Source organism: Mauremys mutica, chromosome 3 (genome assembly GCF_020497125.1).
Source record: "Mauremys mutica isolate MM-2020 ecotype Southern chromosome 3, ASM2049712v1, whole genome shotgun sequence".
NCBI lineage: Eukaryota > Metazoa > Chordata > Testudines > Geoemydidae > Mauremys > Mauremys mutica.
Window position 1 is genome coordinate 189,518,817 of NC_059074.1, and position 22,285 is coordinate 189,541,101.

The 22,285-nt window shown below is 46.1% G+C and overlaps 1 long non-coding RNA gene across 1 annotated transcript in view; it reads right to left on the reverse strand.

Annotated features, from left to right (window-relative positions):
* Positions 1-22,285, reverse strand: part of LOC123367403 — a 75,587-nt gene that overhangs the window by 36,892 nt on the left and 16,410 nt on the right. The window contains exon 2 of the long non-coding RNA XR_006578446.1: positions 21,859-22,008. This is a non-coding gene — a long non-coding RNA (uncharacterized LOC123367403). The remainder of the gene's footprint in view (positions 1-21,858; positions 22,009-22,285) is intronic.

The following is a 22,285-nucleotide window of genomic DNA, read 5'->3' on the forward strand; positions in this document are numbered from 1 at the left end:
GAGGGGAGTAGCGCTAAATTCGACATGGCTATGTCGAATTAGGCTAGGTGTGGATGCAAATCGAACTTAGTAGCTCCGGGAGCTATCCCACACTGCACCACTCTGTTGACGCTCTGGACAGCAGTCCGAGCTTGGATGCTCTGACCAGCCACACAGGAAAAGTCCCGGGAAAATTTGAATTCCTTTTCCTGTCTGGACAGTTAGAATCTCATTTCGTGGTTGGACATCGGGGCGAGCTCAGCAGCACCGGCAGCAATGCAGAGCTCTCCAGCAGAGGAGTTCATGTAATCTCTGAATAGAAAGAGGGACCCAGCATAGACTGACCGGGAACTCTTGGATCTGATCGGTGTATGGGGCGAGGAGTCTGTGCTTTCGGAGCTGCGCTCCAAAAAACGGAATGCAAAGACCTACGAGAAGGTCTCCAAAGCCATGAGAGACAGAGGATACAGCCGGGATGCAACGCAGCGCCGCGTGAAAATCAAGGACCCCAGACAAGGCTACCAAAAAATCAAAGCGGCAAACGGACGCTATGGAGCCTGCCACCACTGCCCCACCAGTGACCGTGGACTCTGACGATGGGACAGTGTCGACGGCCAGTTCCTTGGCGATGTTCGCGGACGGGGAAGATGAGGAAGGGTTTGTGGAGGACGAGGCAGGCGACAGCGCTTACAACGCTGGTTTCCCTGACAGCCAGGATCTCTTCATCACCCTCACGGAGAGCCCCTACGAACCCTCCCCGGCCGTTAACCCGGACCCTGAATCAGGGGAAGGATCACTCGGTAAGTGCTTTAAACATGTAAACTTTTATTCTTAATATAACAGGAATCTGAAGTATGTGAAAAGGAGGTCTCTATATATATGGGGATAGAACAGAAATCCTCCTGGGAGATCTCCACGAAGCTCTCCTAGAGGTAATCGAAAAGCCTCCGCAGGAGGTTCCTGGGGAGAGCTGCCTTATTGGGTGCTCCGTAGTAGCACACCTTTCCGTGCCAGGCTTTCATGAGGTACTCAGGGAGCATTGCCTCCCCGAGCACGGCTGCATAGGGCCCTGGTTTGTGCTGGCTTTCACGCAGCATGCGCTCTCTATCTCCTTCAGTGACCCTCCTCAGGGCGATCTCGCTCGGCGACTCCTGCATCTAATTAGGAAAATTACCGTAATGTTACGCCCGGTCCAAAGTATTTTAAAAAAATCTCCGGACAGACGGCGTAGCAGAGAGTCAGCACGCTGCTGCATGACAAGCGTAACGGGAAGCCAAAGAATCAAATGGACGCTCATGGAGGGAAGGAGGGGGGGGGGGCTGAGGACGCAAGCTATCCCACAGTTCCCGCTGTGTCCGAAAATCATTTGCATTCTTGGCTGACCTCCAAATGCTTCTAGGGTCAAACACAGGGTCCGCGGTGGTTCAGGGCATAGCTTGTCAATGTACAGCCACCCTCCACCCCCAGAAGGAAAAGGGAAAGAAATCGTCTCTTGACTCTTGTAAATGTCACCCTATGTGTTCTGAATGCTGCTGGTAGACGCGATGCTGCGGCACGCTACGGTAGCATCCTCGCCCCCCGTCCCCCGCCTCATGGCTGACTGATGGTGCAATACGACTGGTACCCATCCTCATCATCAGCCTTGCGGTAGATGATGTAGTGCAATAGGACTGCTACCTGTCCTCATCATCAGCCCATAGGTAGACGGCCTGCTAACCATCTTCATCATAGCAACAGGGAGCTGAGCTCCATCAGCCCCCGCCCTTCATGTGTAAAGAAAAGATTCTGTAATGCCTGGACTATCATAGCAGCTGGAGGCTGCCTTACCCTCATTCCATTTCCCTAACAAGTCACTGTTTCTTATTCCTGCATTCCTTATTACTTCAGCATACGAATGGGGGGACACTACAACGGTAGCCCGGGAAGGCTGGAGGAGGAGAGAAGCAACAGGTAGGGTTGTTGCGGGGGCACCCCCTGTGAATGGCACGCAGCTCATCATTCCTGTGGGATCTGACACAGAGCGGCTGTGCTCTGTAGTTCTCTGATACACTAAAACCCTAGTACAGTTGCCCCATATTCTAGGCGGGACTGTTTCTATTTTTAGATACCCATAAAGGAGGGATTGACTCGGGGAGTCATTCCCAGTTTTGTCTTTTGCGCCCCCGGCCGATCTCGGCCAGGGGCACTTATGACAGCAGCAGAAGGTGTAGTGCAATAGGACAGCTACCCGTCATCACCTTGCCAATTTACATTGGCGTGATAGATGGTGCAGTATGGGTGATAACCATCTCTGCTGTCATGCAAAAGCAAATGAATGCTGCTGTGTAGCGCTGCTGAATCGCCTCTGTCCGCGGCATCTAGTACACATACGGTGACAGTGACAAAAGGCAAAACAGGCTCCATGGTTGCCACGCTATGGCGTATGCCAGGGCAATCCAGGGAACACGGGCTCGAAATGATTGTCTGGCGTTGCTTTCCCGGAGGAAGGAATGACTGACTACATTTACCCAGAACCACCCGTGACAATGAAATTTGCACCATCAGGCACTGGGATCTGAACCCAGAAGTCCAAGGGTCGGGGGACACTGCGATGGGGTAGAACAGGGGCAGAGTTTATGCTTTCCGGATTGCCTGCTGCAGGAGTGTGGACGAGATAGGTGCTGTGCATGGTGTTGTTCACAGACACAGACTAGACTGTGTTCATTGTTCGCAGAAATGTATCTTTGCAAGGAATTCACTCCCTCTTTCCCATCACACAGCTTCGACTGTCTCCAGACCTGCCACAGCATCCCCCTCACAGAGGCTGGCAAAGATTAGGCGGCGAAAGAGAAAGACACGGGACGAGATGATCGCTGAAGTTATGGGGTGCTTCCGAGCCGAGGCGGACCAGCAGAGCCAGTGGAGGGAGACCCTCTCTCAGCAGCAGCGCTCACACAGCGAACAGGAGGAGAGGTGGCGTGAGGAAGACAAGCAGGCAACTCAAACGCTGCTTGGACTAATGAGGGAGCAAACGGACATGCTCCGGCACCTTGTGGATGTTCTGCAGGACCGCAGCCAGGAGGACAGAGCCCCCCCGCAGTGTATCTGCAACCGCCCTCCCCCGCCACAAAGTCCCATACCTCCCGTCACCCAAAGTAACCAGAAGGAGTGGCGCCAGGGGCCGTGAAAACTGTCACTGCACCCCAGCAGAGTGCTCAAGTACCCAAAAGCTCTCATACCCTAATTTTTGAGAATTCCTTCCCTTCCTGACTCACTGTAGCCCCAATCCCAGTTTCATCCCCTGACTGTCTGGTTAATTATTAAAAATACTTTGCTGTTAATTACTGTTTCCCTCATGCTTTTTTACACAACGCTGCGTTTGAAGGGGTGGGTGGGGAAGGGGGTAGGGTATTGCATAGGACAGTCACCTTTAGCAGGGTACAGAGACGGGGGCAGGATCAGCAGCAGGTCACACACACAGTGCAGTCAGTAGGCACCCTGGTCGGTATGGGAGGTGGTTTGCAGGTTCTGTGTGGGTGGGGGGGTACGTGACTTTGTAGCGGGGGAGGGGGGTTAAAGATCTCATGCAACGGTCCCTGTCCTGGACCACAGAGCCACGCAGAAGAGGAATCTGTATCCGTCCTCCCCCGCCGCAAGGCCACATAGCCCCCGCACACAGAGTCCCAAAAAGGAGGGATGGCAGGCTTCGTTGAAACAACCAGTCCAGCACTGCGGACCGCTCTGGGAGCAGGAGCCTGTCATTCCTCGAGTTTAGAGGCGGTCTTTACATCACCGCACACCCTACCCAGCACAGTCTGCGTGCCAGTTTCAACCCTTTAACGCAAAGTCATCAATAAAGAAACCTTTGTAAAGTCACAGTGGACCATCTGTTTTATTTTTAAACGTGTGTTGGAAGTGGGGGAAGCGGGGTGGACGGGGTATGTAACTGCAGATGCTAGTCAACAGTAACTTGGTAAAGAAACAGGGGCAGGTTCAGCTTCTCTGTAAAGAAACTGAACAGTCACAGGTCACGCTGCTCGCTGGTACTTGAAGAGTTCCTTGTCGCTGTGCAAGGCGCCTGCACAGAGCTTCACGAGCCAGGGCATTAGCGGGTAGGCTGGGTCCCCGAGGATCACTATAGGCAGCTGCACATCCCCAAGAGTTATTTTGTGGTCCGGGAAGAAACTACCTTCCTGCAGGCATCTAAACAGACGAGATTTCCTGAAAACACGCGCGTCATGAACCTTGTCCGGCCACCCGACGTTGATGTTGGTAAAACGTCCCCCATGGTCCACCAGTGCTCGCAGCACCATTGAAAAGTAGCCCGATTTCTCAGCAGCTGACTGTGGAAGAGGTGGACGATAAAGTGCGAGGAGTTGACAACGGCCATAACTGCCGCGGGCTCCGTGCTCGCAGTGCTGTGGTGCCCGTGCTGTCACTGAGCAGAAAAGTGCACGAACAGATTGCCCGCAGGCACTTTCGGGGAGAGAGGGAGGGCATGATTGACGGTTCAATGATGACAGTTACCCAAAACCACCCTCAACACATTTTTCCCCCAGCATGCATTGGGGGGAAATCCCAGAATTCCAATGGGCAGCGGGGAGTGCGGGAACTGTGGGATAGCTTCCCACAGTGCACCGCTTCCAAATTCGACGCTGGCCCCGTTACTGTGGACTCACGCAGTCGAATTAGTGTTTTTAGTGTGGATACACAAATTCGACTTCATAAGGTCGATTCCACAAATTCGACTTAAGTTGATTCGAAATAGTCTTGTAGTGTAGACATACCCTTAGTCTTTAAGTTGGGTTTTTCTTTCTCTCACATCAGCTCCTGAAATAAAAGTTCTGCAAGCCAAATTAGGCCCTCAGAGGTGAGGCTTTGTCTACACTAGCCTGTCGCCCTACAGTCTCTACCATTGCTATAATCAGTGCAGCTCTTTTGGTGATAGCAACAGTGGGAATGTTACCGTAGAGCAGTCACTCATTTTTTAATGTTTTAACCATTGAATCTTCCAACCCTACTCAGAAGACACCTAGACAAAACTGTGGTTAAACTTGAGCAGCCACTAGGGTCTTGTCTATACTAGTTCTCTCACTCTTTCTAACACCAATGTGCACTGCTCAGTAGTAATGGTGAGTTATGTTAGGAACAAAGACAAGGTCAGTAACACCTGCAGAACCCTACTACTCTCAAAAGCTCTGAACAGGTACAACCAATTGCAATTTAGAAAACCATTCTGTTGGTGACACACAGGATAGACTAGAACCCAGCTCCTTTGCTCTTAGCTGTGTTGGCTCTTTACTAATAAAAGGAGCAAAAACCAGTACAAACTTATTTATACCACAAAGGCAGCAGCAATGACTGACTAAACTAAGGGCTTGGCTACACTTACAAATTTGCAGCGCTGCAGCAGGGTGTGAAAACACACCCTCTGCAGCGCTGCAAATTGCGGCGCTACAAAGCGCCAGTGTAGTCAAAGCCCCAGCGCTGGGAGCCGCGGCAGCGCTTTGAAATGCAAGTGTAGCCAAAGCCTATGAGACAAGGTGGGTGAGGTCATATTTTTTATTGGCCCAACAAAAGATATTGCCTCACCCACCTTGTCTCTCTAATATCCTGTGACCAACACAGCTACAACACTGCATGACTAACCTGAGCACAGATCTGCGGGGTAAGGAAGTGCCATTTTTGCATAATCCCCTCACTTTAAGGACATAATCCTGCTCTGTGAATGCCCATTAAAACCAATGGGAGTCAGAGAGAGAGAGACAGAGCAGCTGCAAGACTGAGCCAAAGAAACCACGAATTGGGCAAAAGCACAGTCCACTCTAAAAAGGCGGGCGTGGGCCTGCTACTGTGAAGACTATGGGAAATCTGCCACTGAATTCACTGGGAGCTGGACTGTGCCCTTTGTGTTTGTTCTAAGCAAGAACAAAAAAAGACAGGAGTGACAAATAATATAAGTGTTGTGAAACAGAACTGAAAAAAAAGAAATGATTCGAGCCTAATAAAGAATTACTCATTTCAGTAAATAATTTTGACTGTAGTAATTATATTTCTAAAACTAAAATTTGCTTAAAAACCTCAGGTAATTTTTTTTCCTAATGCCACACAAAGCAATTGTTTAATTTGGAAGTAACTGATCTGGGAATTGTTACATTTTCACTTAGATCAGCATTAAAAAATGATCACTTGTCTCTTAGGACTTGATCCTCCGAGTTGGAAAAGAATCACATCTCCCTCTGACGTCAGTGGGGATTCAGGGTAGCCTGCATCAGTCAGCATCAGGCCTTTGACCCTCAATCCTACAACTGCATTCATCAAGTCACTTGGGTTCCACTCAGCCTCTGGGGTCCATCTTTGTGGATGCATTTGCAAAATCATAGTCTTAATGTGTAAAGGTCCCACCTAGGGTGATCAGACAGCAAATGTGAAAAATCGGAAGAGGGGTGGAGGGTAATAGGATCCTATATAAGAAAAAGACCCAAAAATCAGGACTGTCCCTATAAAATTGGGACATCTGGTCACCATAGTTCTACCCTATATACAACCTAGATGGAGCTACTATAAGGTGGGTGCATAACTGGTTGGAAAATCATTCCCAGAGAGTAGTTATCAGTGGTTCACAGTCATGCTGGAAGGGCATAACAAGCGGGGTCCCGCAGGGACTGGTTCTGGGTCTGGTTCTATTCAATGTCTTCATCAATGATTTAGATAATGGCATAGAGAGTACACTTATAAAGTTTGCGGATGATACCAAGCTGGGAGGGGTTGCAAGTGCTTGGAAGACAGGATTAAAATTCAAAATGATCTGGACAAACTGGAGAAATGGTCTAAAGTAAATAGGATGAAATTCAATAAGGACAAATGCAAAGTACTCCACTTTGGAAGGAACAATCAGTTGCACACATACAAAATGGGAAATGACTGCCTAGGAAGGCGTACTGTGGAAAAGGATCTGGGGGTCATGGTGGATCACAAGCTAAATATGAGTCAACAGTGTAACGCTGTTGCAAAAAAAGCAAACATCATTCTGGGATGTATTAGCAGGAGTATTGTAAGCAAAACACGACAAGTAATTCTTCTGCTCTACTCTGCGCTGATTAGGCCTCACCTGGAGTATTGTGTCCAGTTCTGGGTGCCACATTTCAGGAAGGATGTGGACAAATTGGAGAAAGTCCAGAGAAGAGCAACAAACATGATTAAAGGTCTAGAAAACATGAGCTACGAGAGAAGACTGCAAAAATTGGTTTTGTTTAGTCTGAAGAAGAGAAGACTGAGAGGGGACATGATAACAGTTTTCAAGTACATAAAAGGTTGTTACAAGGAGGAGGGAGAAAAATTGTTCTTCTTAACCTCTGAGGATAGGACAAGAAGCAATGGGCTTAAATTGCAGCAAGGGTCGTTTAGGCTGGACATTAGGAAAAAATTCCTAACTGTCAGAGTGGTTAAGCACTGGAATAAATTGCCTAGGGAGGTGGTGGAATCTCCATCATCGGGGATTTTTAAGAGCAGGTTGGACAAACACCTGTTAGGGATAGTATAGATAATACTTAGTCCTGCCTTGAGTGCAAGGGACTGGACTTGATGACCTCTCGAGGTCCCTTGCAGTTCTATGATTCTATATTCTTTTCTGCACACATGTAAAGAATTCAAGTGAAAGTACAAGTTAGGACAACTTCATTTTTCTAGGAACTACACATTTTACCTGATGCAACCCATTATGGAACAGTTCTATAAAATGAAACCAGGATTCTATAGAAAATAATAGAAATCTGTAGAATTTACACTCCAAGCTTATAATGTAAATTATAGCATTTAGAGTCTGATCCAAAGCCCAGTGAAGACAAAGGGAATCTCTCCACTGATGTCAGTGAGTTGGGGTCAGGCCCTTAGCCCCCTGGCCTGAGGATGAGTTTCATGGAAAACTCGGAAAGGGGGTTTCGCTCCAGGGTGGTACAGGGTGACTGGTAGCATTGTGCTCTCTGTGTCTCATGGGGAGAGGCCCATCTCCCATTCCCCTCTCTGCTATAGATTTCAACAGGTTGGTTTTAAAATGTTACAGAAAGGATCTCATTAGAGCTAGTAGGAAATTTTCCATCAGCATGGTTTTCTGACAGAAAATGGAGGTTCTGAAGACTCAGGTTTTTTGTTGAAAATTTTTTATTTTTCTGATTTTTTTTTTATTTTCTAGTGGGAAAATGGAAATTATAGATTTTGTCTGGGGTTGGTTTGACCTATCAGAATACTCTGGATTGTTCAACTGATCCAGTATTTTGTTTTCAGTCAGTTCAAAATTAAACTTCATTTTGCTACTGTGCTGCATTGCCTCACGGGAACTTTAGTTTGCGCCTCCATTCACTCCTGTGGGTTAAGCTGCATGGCCAGACTACATCTCCCCTGATGTAACACAGGCTGAATGGGCATTTTGGGTCAGGTCAACCAAGCAAAACATTTAAAATTGGGAATATCAAAATGTTTGTTGGGATCAGAAATGCCAAAAGCAAATGTTTTATCTTAACCAAATCAACATTTTCTGATTTCATTGAGCAAAAAAATTCAGTGGTTCGACTTTTCATTCTGATTCAGGATGAAAACAAATGCTGAAATAATGGGATTTCCCATGGGATAGAAATATCAGTTTTCACTCAGCTCTAGTTATCATTCTCTATTTAATTCGATGGACTTTTTCATAAGGGACATTAGAAGTTCTGGACCTGTATTTTGTTAGCCTTGTTGTGCACTCCCTACTCCAGTTAACTCCATTGGTGGGAGGATTGATCCCACAGAACATATTGGTTTGACTTAGGAATGGATTTAGAATGTTTATTTTTTCTGACTTTGCTGGTTTGCACCTACAGAATCACAGAGCAATTTGGCTGTAATCCCTAATCAGAAGAAATATCTAAATGTTCAGATTAGGAGATGGAGCCAGTAAAAAAAAACGGTATGGTTCCCACAGTGCAGAAACTCAATGTATTTCTTCCTGAATCCAGCTTTTAGCTGCGTTGAACATCTACATTTCGTGTTTGCACTTTTGTTTGGTAAATTAGGTCCGATACTGAATATTGTAATAATTATACTTGGAAGCCATTTTTATCTCCAGTTTGGATGACATGAGTATGTAGCATTCGGTATATTTAGTTGGGAATGTTTACCCTTTTCTGCGCATTCATTTAACATTTGGGTGTTTTGAAGCCTCATCATGTCAGTAAAAGATGCACAATGCATTGGACCAGATATAATATCAAAACAAGTGTTATATAAGTTTACTTCTCTGTAACACAGTAGCCTGTCAGACCCGAGGATATAATACAACGTACACAGCCAGAGGGAAATAACTTAATTTGTCTCACAGACGCACATGTTCAGTGGACTTGATTACACCCGTGTAACCCAGGCTGTGGATGCCCCCGGTAGAAAATCTGCCAGTAGTGGGAACATAGAAGCCGAAGGCACTAGCCAGCCTTGCCAATATGGAGACTTGACTGTACTTTAATGCCCACATTTTCATAAGTAGCCTTGAGTTTTAGGTGTCTTGGTTTTTGAGTGCCCAGCCTTAGCCATCAAGCGTGTGATTTTCAAATGTACTGAGCACTGACAACTCCAGTTTCAATCAAGGGCCATGCAGGTGCTCAGTGCTCCTGAAAGCCAGACCCACAAGCTGCCCTCTTGTGGCAGAACTCCTGATAAAGGGCAGTGGTGAATCTTCCCTAGGGCACATTTGCTCCTGCAGGTGCCAGGGGTGAGTGGAGACCACAAAGCTCTGTAAGCAATAGCCCCATAGTGGCATGCATTCTATCATCCTACAGACACTCAGTAGCGTTTGGGAGTGGGTTTTGACATGTTATGCCTTTATAGTTAACCTTCCCTGGCATCTGTAATGCATAGCAGAGGGAATCAGGTGCGTACATGTTTGCAAAAATAGAAAAGGATAAAATCTGTGATGGAAACTCTAAGCTTCTCTAGAGATATTATAAAACCACAGAGTGTTAAAAACCAAAAACTACAAAAAAGTAGTTCATAGTGTCCTTCTAAGATCAAATTCATTGCTTTATCTCCAAGATTAGGCAGACTATTGACCCATCATTGTAAAATGTTCCTGCTCTTTACAAGTATCAGAGGGGTAGCTGTGTTGTCTCCATGCATCTAAAGAAGTGTTTTTTTACCCACGGAAGCTTATGCCCAAATAAATCTGTTAGTCTTTAAAGGGCCACCGGACTCTTCGTTGTTTCTGCTCTTTACTAAATCTCCTAAATCTCCTAAATTTCCTAAATCTATCAGGCCTTGGAGTATAAGTGAAGTGCTAAAAAATTCAAATGGATGGAAAGATGCATTAATGTGAAATAAGGTGGCCATTCGGCGTTAACCTGTCTAGACTTGTGTATAAAGTCTCTTAAAGGGAGGGAAACTACCTGGTAAATAAGATCACATCTAGGGCTTATTCTGCATTTATGATCTCTGGGTACTTTGCTTCCTAAACAGCTGTGCCAAAAAAAAAAATCTCCCTAATGGCTTCAAAAACCTTTATGTTTTTGTGGCCTGGTGTAATTCTGCAGCAATACCTTGAAAGTTCAGATTGTTTTCTTTCTTGCAAAGAAGAAGTGTGAAGTGCTAACTGGGGGATTTACACAATGCCAGATTTTGAGAGAACATGATAAGCTGGAAACAAAGTTATCCTCTATTTTTAACCTTCCTTTTTTTCCCCCCCACTCCAGTAAATAGCACTTAGTAGGTTTAACATTATGCAGGCTAAAAGAATGCACACATTGGCAAAGGAATTTATTAAAAAAAATCGGGATTTGTAGAATGGGCAAATTGCTTGTTGGGTAAATCTGTGATTTTATTACATATCTAAGAACAAGAGGGACATCCCCAACCACTAATATTCTAAGAGGAGTTTGCTTCCAGCAGTTCACCTAAACATGCACGATCCCCCAATTCCATGTAGCATGTTTGTTACTTGTTCATCTGGCATTGAAATCTTTATACTTGGTTGTTTACTGTACTCATAGAAAGGGGGAGACAGAGGGCAGTAGGAACTGCTATTTCTAAGCCAGTCCGTAAATTAAAAAAAAAGAATAACCTGTTATGAAACATGAACCTTCCTGAATATGTATCTTTCCCTTTGAAGTATGTGAATGAATGTGTAGTATGTGTATCAGTGTTGAGGTGATTGGGTTGGAGCACGGAGGGAAGTCTTGAGGGATTGCTTAGTGTTAGTGAAAAAAACCTAGGAATTCCTCTAGCAACAAGATAAGTTAAGGCTGCCCAGAGTCCATCCTTTAACGCGTGTTCCACCTTTTCAGAGGAGTGAGAGGAATACAGGAAACCTGTAATGTTTGCCTACTTCATATTTGCACCTTGCTTTCATTGCCTGCCTCCACTCCACCTCATCCATTTGATGGTGTCAAACTCCACATCACTTGCTCTTCTTTTCAGAGGTAGAAAACCATTGTTAAGTAACATAGGTGAGAGAATCTTAGGGCTAACCTCTCTCTTGGGAAGTGAAATACATAAATGGCCACTCCAAGTCAAATGCATTTCATGCACTCTATGTGTGGAGTTAGAATGGAGCCTGGATTCATACAGGTTTGTAAGTGTAAAGCCAGTTTGGTTAAAATTAATGGGAGGAAAATGAAATACAGTGGATCTCATGTGTAGTCAACCTGAGATATACTAAAACTCCATTACAAATATTTGGGGGTCAAGATCATAAAAGTAAGTAACAACATGAAATATTCAGGTTTTGGTGGCTGTGGGGTTGATTTGGTTAATTGTAATTCATACTCTCCCATAGTCTTCTCTCTGCTGTTCTTCTAAAACAAGAACACATAAATGGAGGCTTAATCCAGGCTTTCTTTGTTTCATCTTCCTGAACACTGTTAGAGAATCAGACCCAAATTCTCCTCCCCAACCCACACACAGTGGATTTCTTGAAGGCTATTCTGCTCTGCTTCATCCGTCAAAACTCCACTGCCATCAATGCGGAGTTCTATGTGTGCAGAGAGTACCATGGAGTCTGCTGTGTGGATCCAAGAGTTTTGCCCTAAAAAGGCATTTCCATGGTATGTTTTTGGCTTATTGATTCTCAGGCTATACATGTCCCTCTCTCCCTTTTTCTTCTCTTACTAATGTTCACTATTAAGGTCCTGGGCTTCCTTCTCACAGATCCAAAATATCATTGTTGTTGGTTCAGTAATGTGCTTTTTGGAAGGCTTTCATTTTTAGGCTTGTTCTACATTGTAAGCCTAGCAGAATGAAGAGCATAATGTCCACCATGTGCACAGCAAGATGGCTGGGACCGCTGAAAGGTTTTCTTGCCAAAGTACATAATTATAGTGCTCACTGCAAGTCTAGACTGGAATCAATCCATAATCTCAGCCCAAAGGAAGCATCACCTTAGCAGCTCACCTTCTTAAACAACTAAGTTGAGAAATGGTGTGACTCTTTTATCACCTGTTTGCTGTACCCTTGCCTTGTAAAGTTTCTCTGATATGTTGGGGACAGAGGATGGGTTGTTCAATGAATATATGCAACGCTTTCAAGAAGGTGAGTAACCCTTCTTTCGTGTTTGAATGATTGCATATGTCCATTACACTAGGTGACTCCCACGAAGAGTCCAATGGAAGTGGGGCTAGGAGTCTCATCAGAAGAGGGGCTGAAGAACTGATTTCCCCACATTGGTGTCTTCTCTTCATGTGGTAGTAATCACTCAATATCTAGCAAAAGTGTGGACTGAAGACTATGTGGCTGCTCCACAGATGTCCACTACACAGATATTTCCCACAAGTGCCATCGAGGCTGTTTGCACTCTGGCTGAACGTGCAGAGAGTTTTTCAGGGGGTGGGAAGCTCTGGATCTTGTAATACATGGCAATGCAGCCAGTCATCCACTTGGATAGCTGTTGGGCTGTTATAGGATGCCCTTTCATTCACTCTGTGTAAGAGACAAATAGCTCAAAGATATCCAAAGGGGCTTTGCTCTTTCCAGATAAAAAGCCTGGGATCAACAAACATCCAAAGTGTGGACATTTTGTTCATCTTCATGAGCTTGTGGCTTTGGAGAGAAGACCAGTAAATATATAGGTTGGTTGAAGTGGAAATCAGATACTACTTTGGAGAGAAACTTTTGGTGTGGCCTAAGCTTTGTAAAAAACAGTATATGGAGGATCCATCACAAGTGTATGTAGCTCCCCTCCCCTCCTTGCAGAATTGATGGCTTTTAGAAAGGCCACCTTCGCCGAGAGTCATAACAATGAACATGAGGCCAACAGTTTGAAAGGGGGATTCACAAGGGCTGATAACACTAAATTCAAATCCCACTGTGGAGTAGGGACTTTGATAGGTGGGAACAATCTTTCTAGGCCTTTAAAGAACCTAGTGACCATAGGGTTAAAGCATACAGTCCTATCATGTAACATGGGGAGTTAAATGCTGTAATTGTGGCCAGGTGCACTTTGATGACTACCAAATCTGACTCTTTTAAGTGTAACAAATAATGCAAAATCTTTTGAATCATAGATTGCATAGGAGACACACCATGGCTAGCCACCCAGATAGAGAAATGCTTCCACATACTAAGGTAAATAGCACTTGTGGATGGTTTCCTATTATTAAGCTATGAGGTGTAACAACTGATGGTTCAGGTGCTACACCTGCCCGTGATGCTGGGATTTCAGATTGTCAGGAACTAGGGGTCTGAGTTCCCTCAGCTGAGCCACAGGCTAGTCAAATAAGCCCAGCTGGGCTGTGGCAGAATCATCTGATTGGCCAGCCCACTCAGTTGGCTGCAAGGAGCCTACAGGTCTGCATTTAAGCTCAGCAGCAGCAGGTTGCTAACTGCTCAATGCTAATGCCCATAGCTATGATCATCCCTGTGCCGGCCTTGTTTCCAGCCTTGTTTTCAGTCTTGCTCCAGCATTTTTCCTATCCAGTTCCAGTCTGCTCCAGACCCAAGCCCTTTGCCCAGTTCCTGATTCCAGCTCTGACCCTTAGCTTGTCTTCTGGTTCCTGTTCCCAGCTCTGCCCATTAGGCCACACTCCAACTCTAACTACTGGATTGGTCTCCATCTCTAACCTCTAGGAAAGATTGCCCATGTCCCACTTCCTAACACAGATCCTTGACTAAAGGCAGAGGTAAAGGTTCGCTGATGGACAGCTTGCATAGGCTGCCTTTCCCAGGCTGGTGCAATGAGTATAACTTTGCTTTGTTCTTGCTTCAGCTTGAAAATGGCCTTGGGAATCAGTGGCATGAGAGGATAGGCCTAGTGTAGGCCATTGCCCAAGAGGAAGAGAAACATATCTGCGATGGACCCAGGATTGTGACCTGCCTTTGAACAGAAAAGAGATGATTTCCTGTTCTGAAGGGTTGTGAATCAGTCCATAAGGAGGGTGATAGGACTGAGCCTACTTGAAATACTGATCTTAGAATGGTCATGTTGAGAGATCATTTGTGATCCAAGCTGAACGACTTGCTCGCTCGGTTCGCTAAGCCAGTATAAACCCCCAGAAGGCATGATGCCATGAGAGTCAAAGAATCTGTTCTAAAGCTTGACTGCATCCTGTATCTCTTTGAGGACTCCACCGATGAAGGGGGATCTCCTCCTGTCTCTATCCACCGCGGAGTCTGGGGAGCAGGCGTGGCTGCCCTTACAGGTACTACTAGAGAAACCTCTTCAGGACCAGCACGTGAGATGCACACACTCAACGTAATGGATTTATGAAAGCATTCAAAGAAGAACCTGCTGCTCCCACAGTAACAAGCAAGGCAGCTTTATTGTTTTGGGGGCATGCAGGAGCCTCTTCCCACCTCTCTTTCCATCCCTGCAAGGGGCAGACACAATATGGCTGGGAAGCACAGGCTTTGCTCCCTCCTGGAACTTCTGTAGGTCTCAGTTGCCTGTAAGAGGTAATATGGGAGTGGAACCATAGCCAACTGCTCTACACTGACCAGCACAGACAGCTGTGCATGGAACCACGCTGCAGTGTCTTCAGGGGTGATGGATCCCTGGAGTGTATCAAGTGGAGTGCCCCAAGGGTCGGTGCTGGGGCCGGTTTTGTTCAATATCTTCATTAACGATCTGGAGGATGGTGTGGACTGCACCCTTAGCAAGTTTGCAGATGACACTAAACTGGGAGGAGTTGTTGATACGCTGGAGGGTAGGGATAGGATACAGAGGGACCTAGACAAATTAGAGGATTGGGCCAAAAGAAATATGATGAGGTTCAACAAGGACAAGTGCAGAGTCCTGCACTTAGGACGGAAGAATCCCATGCACTGCTACAGACTAGGGACCGAATGGCTGGGTAGCAGTTCTGCAGAAAAGGACCTAGGGGTTACGGTGGACGAAAAGCTGAATATGAGTCAACAGTGTGCCCTTGTTGCCAAGAAGGCTAATGGCATTTTGGGTTGTATAAGTAGGGGCATTTCCAGCAGATCGAGGGATGTGATCATCCCCCTCTACTCAGCACTGGTGAGGCCTCATTTGGAGTACTGTGTCCAGTTTTGGGCCCCACACTACAAGAAGGATGTGGATAAATTGGAGAGAGTCCAGCGGAGGGCAACAAAAATGATTAGGGGGCTGGAGCACATGACTTATGAGGAGAGGCTGAGGGAACTGGGATTGTTTAGTCTGCAGAAGAGAAGAATGAGGGGGATTTGATAGCTGCTTTCAACTACCTGAAAGGGGTTCCAAAGAGGATGGATCTAGACTGTTCTCAGTGGTAGAAGATGATAGAACAAGGAGTAATGGTCTCAAGTTGCAGAGGGGGAGGTTTAGGTTGGATATTAGGAAAAACTTTTTCACTAGTAGGGTGGTGAAGAACTGGAATGGGTTACCTAGGGAGGTAGTGGAATCTCCTTCCTTAGAGGTTTTTAAGGTCAGGCTTGACAAAGCCCTGGCTGGGATGATTTAGTTGGGTTTGGTCCTGCTTTGAGCAGGGGGTTGGACTAGATGACCTCCCGAGGTCCCTTCCAACCCTGAGATTCTATGATTCTATGATTCTATGGAACTGCCAGGCTGGTGAGTATTGCATGGGTGTTCCCAGAGGAAATTCTGGCTGGAATTCCAGGTTCTGCCTAGGGATTCAGGGTGAAGCACAACCCTGCTGCACCCCCCGTTTGAAGTCAATGGGGGTCTTTCCACTGATTTCAGTGGGCTTTGCATCAGGCCCTGCCCAGAAGTAGATCCTGAGCAAAAGTCCACTGAAATCAATAGGAATCTTTCCACTTACATAATTTGGCTTTGGATCAGGCCTTTAATTACTCTAATATTACAAAAACTCATGTTAATGGACCTTAAATAATGGAGAGAATGACATTTAAAATGTGGAAATAGTCTTGCCCTACTTGTGTCCCATCATCTCCCCACATTTGTGTCACAAAAGCAAGATTCACAAGAAACGAAGACTACTCTTGATGGAATTCTGCATGTAACATGTGGAGATGTTATAAGATGGGGAACAGGGCTATTTGAACTCTGTAACCTCTCTATTCATTGTTTGCTGGTTTCTTCCTTGTACTACACACTGAGCTAGATTCACCTCTGGTTTCTACCCACTTCTGTCAGTGTAAACTAGGACATGAAAAAAAAAGATAATTTTAATCATTATAATAAAATATCTTGACTGATGTGTTTTAAGAAAAAAAATAGATTTAGTTTCTGGATATGTCCTGTTAAAGTGCCAGCAAAACCTATTTTTGTATTAGATCCTCTATTCCTACTTTAATAAAATAATAATAACAGTAATGATCATGATACTTTTTTATTTGTATGGAACTGTAACTATGAGGGCCTACGAGAACCTCAAATTATAATTATTATTGTAACTCATCACTAATTATACATTAAAAAATCTGGATACCCAAGAAAAAAGATCTCTTTTTAATATAGCTCATTATTACTAAAATAAAGCCACTGGTTCAAATCCAGCAGCAGTGAGAGCAGAATTGCTGTCCGGTGATCTGTGTGAAATAAACGGGGGTTTCTGTCTAGTTCCCAGCAGAGAGGTGCCCACATCATAAATGTCAGCTTCTGCATAGGCACCAATTTTCAACCACGTTAGCATTCACAGGGGGCTACCTTCCCACTTCTAAAAGTGGCCCCTTCTCTGGAGGTGGGAACGCTTCTGGGAGACATTTTCTCTGTTGCCGCTGCTAATGATGATAAAGCTCTGTTTGGTTAGTGAATAAAGAGAGGGCTTCAGTTCTTGGTGCTTTCAGTTCAGTGCTATGCAATGATTAACCAAGGATGTCAGAGATGGGAGAGAGGGATTTTCTTCTTGCTTACGTTACTCACATACTGGTTGTCACTGAGTAAGTTTCTTACTGAAGTTGTGTATCTTAGGTCCCCCAGCGTAGACCTAGCCTTACAGTTAGATAGGGTCCTATCCCTAAATGTTTGTATAGGGGAAGGGAACGGCAAAAGGAGCTTTACAAACTCTGCTCCTCCCTTAAGCTTCCATGCATAGCTAGGACACAAGCAACCTTTGTGATGCCTCCTAAAACACCATTAGAATGGACACAGACTACCCCCACTCTTCTTCATACTGGCTTGCAGAGCTGTCCAGACATGCCACGGAAAGCCAGCTGCACCATCCCAAGCTGTGATGCAGTCTGCATGCTTCCCCTTGTGTTAGTGAGCTGAGGAAGGAACAGTACCTCCCTGACTGAAGCAAAAGCCCTCCTGACACACCCATCTAGGATGGTGCATTCTGCATCACACTCACAGTGAGCCACCTTGCAAAACACACAATCTGGCCTGCAAGTCCTCTGTGCCTCGGTTTCCCCACTTAACCATTCTGCCTCTCAGCTCTTCACTGAGGCAATGCACTCCACACATCAGGCACAACCAAATCCTGATCGTAAATGTCCATAGTGATCTATAAATCCATGGTACACCCACATCTTGAATACCGCATCCAGATGTGATCGCCCCATCTCAAAAAAAAGATATATTGGACAAATGATTAGGGGTACACAGTGGCTGCTGTATGAGGATAGATTAATAAGACTTGGACTTTTCAGCTTGGAAAACAGACAACTAAGGGGGGATATGATAGAGGTCTATAAAATCATGACTGGTGTGGAGAAAGTAAATAAGGAAGTGTTATTTACTCCTTCTCGTAATACAAGAACTAGGGGCCACCAAATGAAATGAATAGGCAGCAGGTTTAAAACAAACAAAAGGAAGTATTTTTTCACACAATGCTCAGTCAACCTGTGGAATGCCTTGCCAGAGGATGTTGTGAAGGTCAAGACTATAGCAGGGTTCAAAAAAGAACTAGATAAATTCATGGAGAATAGGTCCATCAATGGCTATTAGCCAGGATGGGCAGGAATGGTGTCCCTAGCCTCTGTTTGCCAGAAGCTGGGAATGGATGACAAGGGATGGATCACTTGATGATTACCCGTATTGCTCATTCCTTCTGGGGCACCTGGCATTGGCCACTGTTGGAAGACAGGACACTGGGCTAGATGGACCTTTGGTCTGACCCAGTATGGCCCTTCTTATGTTCTTATGATGAAAAAATGCATGGTAATAGGCAGTCTACTCATACAGTATGGCTTCATTACTAGTCCATATCCAGTGGTCACTGAAGTATGGAACCATAACAGAATTGGGCACAGGCCAATTGGTTCATCTGAAGTAACTAAATCTATGCCCAGAACTCAAACAGAATCTGAACCAAACCTGCTTGAAGTTCAAACAATTCTTGTTGACTTTTGAAAACTGTCATTAGTATTTCATTTTCAGCTGGCACCACCAGTGAAAATGCCAGGGGATTGCAAAAAAGGCTATTCCTGTCTTATTTCCAGCCTGACCAGTGCCTGCATTCTGTAATGACCCCTTGGGGCCATTGCCAGACAGTGTAATTTAGGGCAGCCATCAGGCTGCAGCCAAGTATGGGGCCATTATGCGTGATTCTCTAACACTTGGTGTTCAGCAGTGGCTAACAAACTACACTCTCCATTTGGCTCCTTAGCACAGTGTGTATTTTCCAGGGATGATGCCAAGTGCTTTTCTTCTGTGTTTCTGAGTGTCTTCATGCTGAGAGGTGAATCTTTTGACATTTTGCTGTAATGATGGAAGGAGAATGGCTATGCATTCCTATGCTCTTTGTGTGAGACATATGGGAGCCAGATTGCACCTGTCACAAGTTGCCAACCTGAATTTGTGGGGTGTAAGAGGACACCTCCTCGAGGGAATTTCCATTTGACATTCTTGATTGCTTTTGCTAATATTTGTTTTGTGACCTTTCCATTAGCAAACACAGTGCACAGCATGTGTGGTTCTATAAACAGGTATGTCCAGCCATCTCCTTAGAAGTACTAGGACAAATTCTGCTCTAAGGTTCACTCATGTAAATCCAGAGTAATTCCAATTAGGCCAACTCACCAGAGCCATAATAGAGAAGAATTTGGCCTGGTTTAGTTATACGGGTAAAACCTCCTAGTGGAGAGGCACTGAGCAAAATAAGTTATATCAATGAAAAGTGTTTTTTGCTGGTATAACTGCATCTGCACTAGGGCTTTTGCCAAGACAACTATGTCTGTCAGGGGTGTGATATTTCCACACTCCTAGCTGACATAGCTGTGCTGGCATGACTTTTAAGTGTAGACCAGGCCTTTGACTCTCTGACTCTGCATTAGGTGTTATGCACCAACTTCAGAGGTGGAATATCTTTTGTGTCTAACATGGCTTTCACGCTAGCATGTCAAAAATGCAGACTAGGGATAAGTTGAGGCAAAAAATGCCCCAGGTAGGACAAATCAGACGCTATATTTATTTGATGAGGATGTAATATATGGCTGGTTCTTTTTTGCCTCATGGCAGCATTAGGAAGCAGATAATTTATGTAGTAGAATGAAGATAAGTTGCCATTTTCCTTTCTATGAATCTCATGGGAAATTTCCTCCCTTTTTTTTCTTTTTGAAGCATGCACATGACTGTTGACCTGATTTACGCAAGTGACAGTAAAAGATTTGTGCTCCTCAACTTTCAGGGCAAACCATAGCCCATGAGCCTTTATGGGGAGCCTTTCCCTTCCATGAGCAGAAAGGGGCTGACATCTGCAGTTCCCCGGATTAGAAAGGAATGGAGGCAGGTAAGCCAAAGCAGGGTGTGCTGGCATAGCAGTGTTCTAGATCGGAGAAGTGGGAACAATGGAGCAGACGGGATGACACGGTCCTTGCTAAAAGCTCAGAGCAAAGCATGCTGTCAGTAACGTGCACAGAGCAGCTATCTATCTACGTGCCTACCTACATGTTTACATGGTCCCCAGCATGGCAGTGTCAGCATCTCTGCAGTGCAGAACCTTCCTCTGAGGTAGGCTATGGGCACTAGTAGCACAGCTCCTCCAGGAGCTGTGCTGTCAAGCAGCTGCAGGCAGCTTGAGGATGGGAAGGTGGGTGACAGTGCAGATGCAAAGAGCCTCCTAACAGATAGCTCTTAGCACTGATGGCAGTGGCAGGGCCAGGTTTCAGACATGCCAAAGCCACGAAAAAATGCAGAAATTGGGCTTGTTTTTTGGCTTAATTGGCTTGTGAGTTGCTTGTTGGCTGGCTTTTGGCTTGTAGCTTTTTTTTTTTTTTGATTGGCTCCAGCAAGCAGGGGTACGAGGGGGAGAGAGTCAGCGGTGCACAGTGGCCCACCACAGTCCCAGACTGCAAACCGGGGGGATCTAGTCACATAGAGTGTTGGGGTTCTTAGAGGTTGGCTTGTTTTGGCCTTGTTTTGAAATGGGATTAGCTTGATTTTTGGCTTATTGTGAAAGTCGGGTGCTTATTTACTGCGTGAATGTTGGCAACTGAGCCAGGTTTTGTAACCTGGGTGGAAATGGATCATTGGTGGTCCCTCTTCCACTTACCTATTGGCTTACAATTTCACACACCTTATCATGCCTGTGTATTATGACACCGCCCCTCCGGAATCCAGCACAAAGGTATATGGGACCTAAGCAAGTCCTTTAAAACAGCACCCATATTTCAAAGGGGATGCGCCATGAAGACAGAAGTGACACACACACCCCACACATTACTGACCCCTCCTTCTGGTGAATTCCTCTTTTGGGGTGATAGAGCAGCAAATATAGCAGTGTGTTCCTCCATAAACAGGCTTCCTCCCTCCACACAAGGAGCCAGCAGCCCAGCCCAGCCACGCATTAGGGAGTTATCCCCAAGAGCATCATGACCTGGGTCTCACAGCATGGGGCTCTGCCCCCAACATCCCAAGCAAACCCCTCAGGGCACCCTAGGGTACAGGAGGAGATGCCCCAGGCCAGTGGGGCAATCCCTGACATGGAAAGGTGGGGACATGCAATACATGGGTGGAACAATGTGGGGAATAATACAGGGGTACTGGAGTCAGAGCACGGGGTGGGGATGGGGACAGGACCAGGAGGGAAGACCAGGACACAGGACAGATGGGGAGGGGTTCAGGACACAGTGGGGAACTAAGGGGTGGGGGATAGAACATGGAGACAGATGGGGGACTAGGAAAATAGCAGACAGGAAGCCGATCATGGGGCAGATGGTGTTGGGGGGACACGAGGGGCTAGCGGGGGCAGGATGCTAGAGAAGAGGGCTAATAGCATGGGGGGCTAGGACTCTGAGGGCAGATAACGAAGGGGGCAGGACATGGTGGGGCAGGACCCTGGGGGGTAGGTGGATGGGAAAGGGGGAGACCCCAGGGGACTAGGGGGCAGGTGAGGTGGGAGATAAATGGGGAGCAGTACCCTGGGTGACAGGTGAGGTAGGGTGGGGAAGTTAAGACACGGGCAGAAACGGGGGCAAGACCTGGAGGGGTCAGGGCAGATGGGTTGGGGGTAGGACACAGGGAGTGGAGAGGGGCAAAAGTTCAGACAAGCAGAGGATAGATCGGGAACAGTGGGTGCCACTTACCTGGTCACTGCCTACCGTGGGAGGTGGGGGCACCTCATCCTCAGTTCTCATCCAGGGCCAGGCCGCCAGGGTCCAGGTTGGGCTGTGGGCTCCTGCCGGGCTTCCCTGCCAGGCCAGGCCCCACCAGCCACATGGTCCGTGCTGAGGCATCTGAAAGTGTGTGAATATGCTCAGGTTGTACACCATGTGCAGCCTACTGATGCACATTAACAGTTTGTGAATGAACTTTGGTCGTGTTTCAAAGAGGACTTGATCAAAGCGCATTAAGGCACCACTGATGTACCTCAGGGTATGCGCGGACAGTTAGCCTGCATTGCAGGGTATTTGCTGTGAACTTGATGCCCTAGGCAACTGTCTTCTTGTCTATGCCTAGAGCAGCCTCTGTGCATAACATGCTTGAAAAGATGCCACACGTACACCTAAAAGC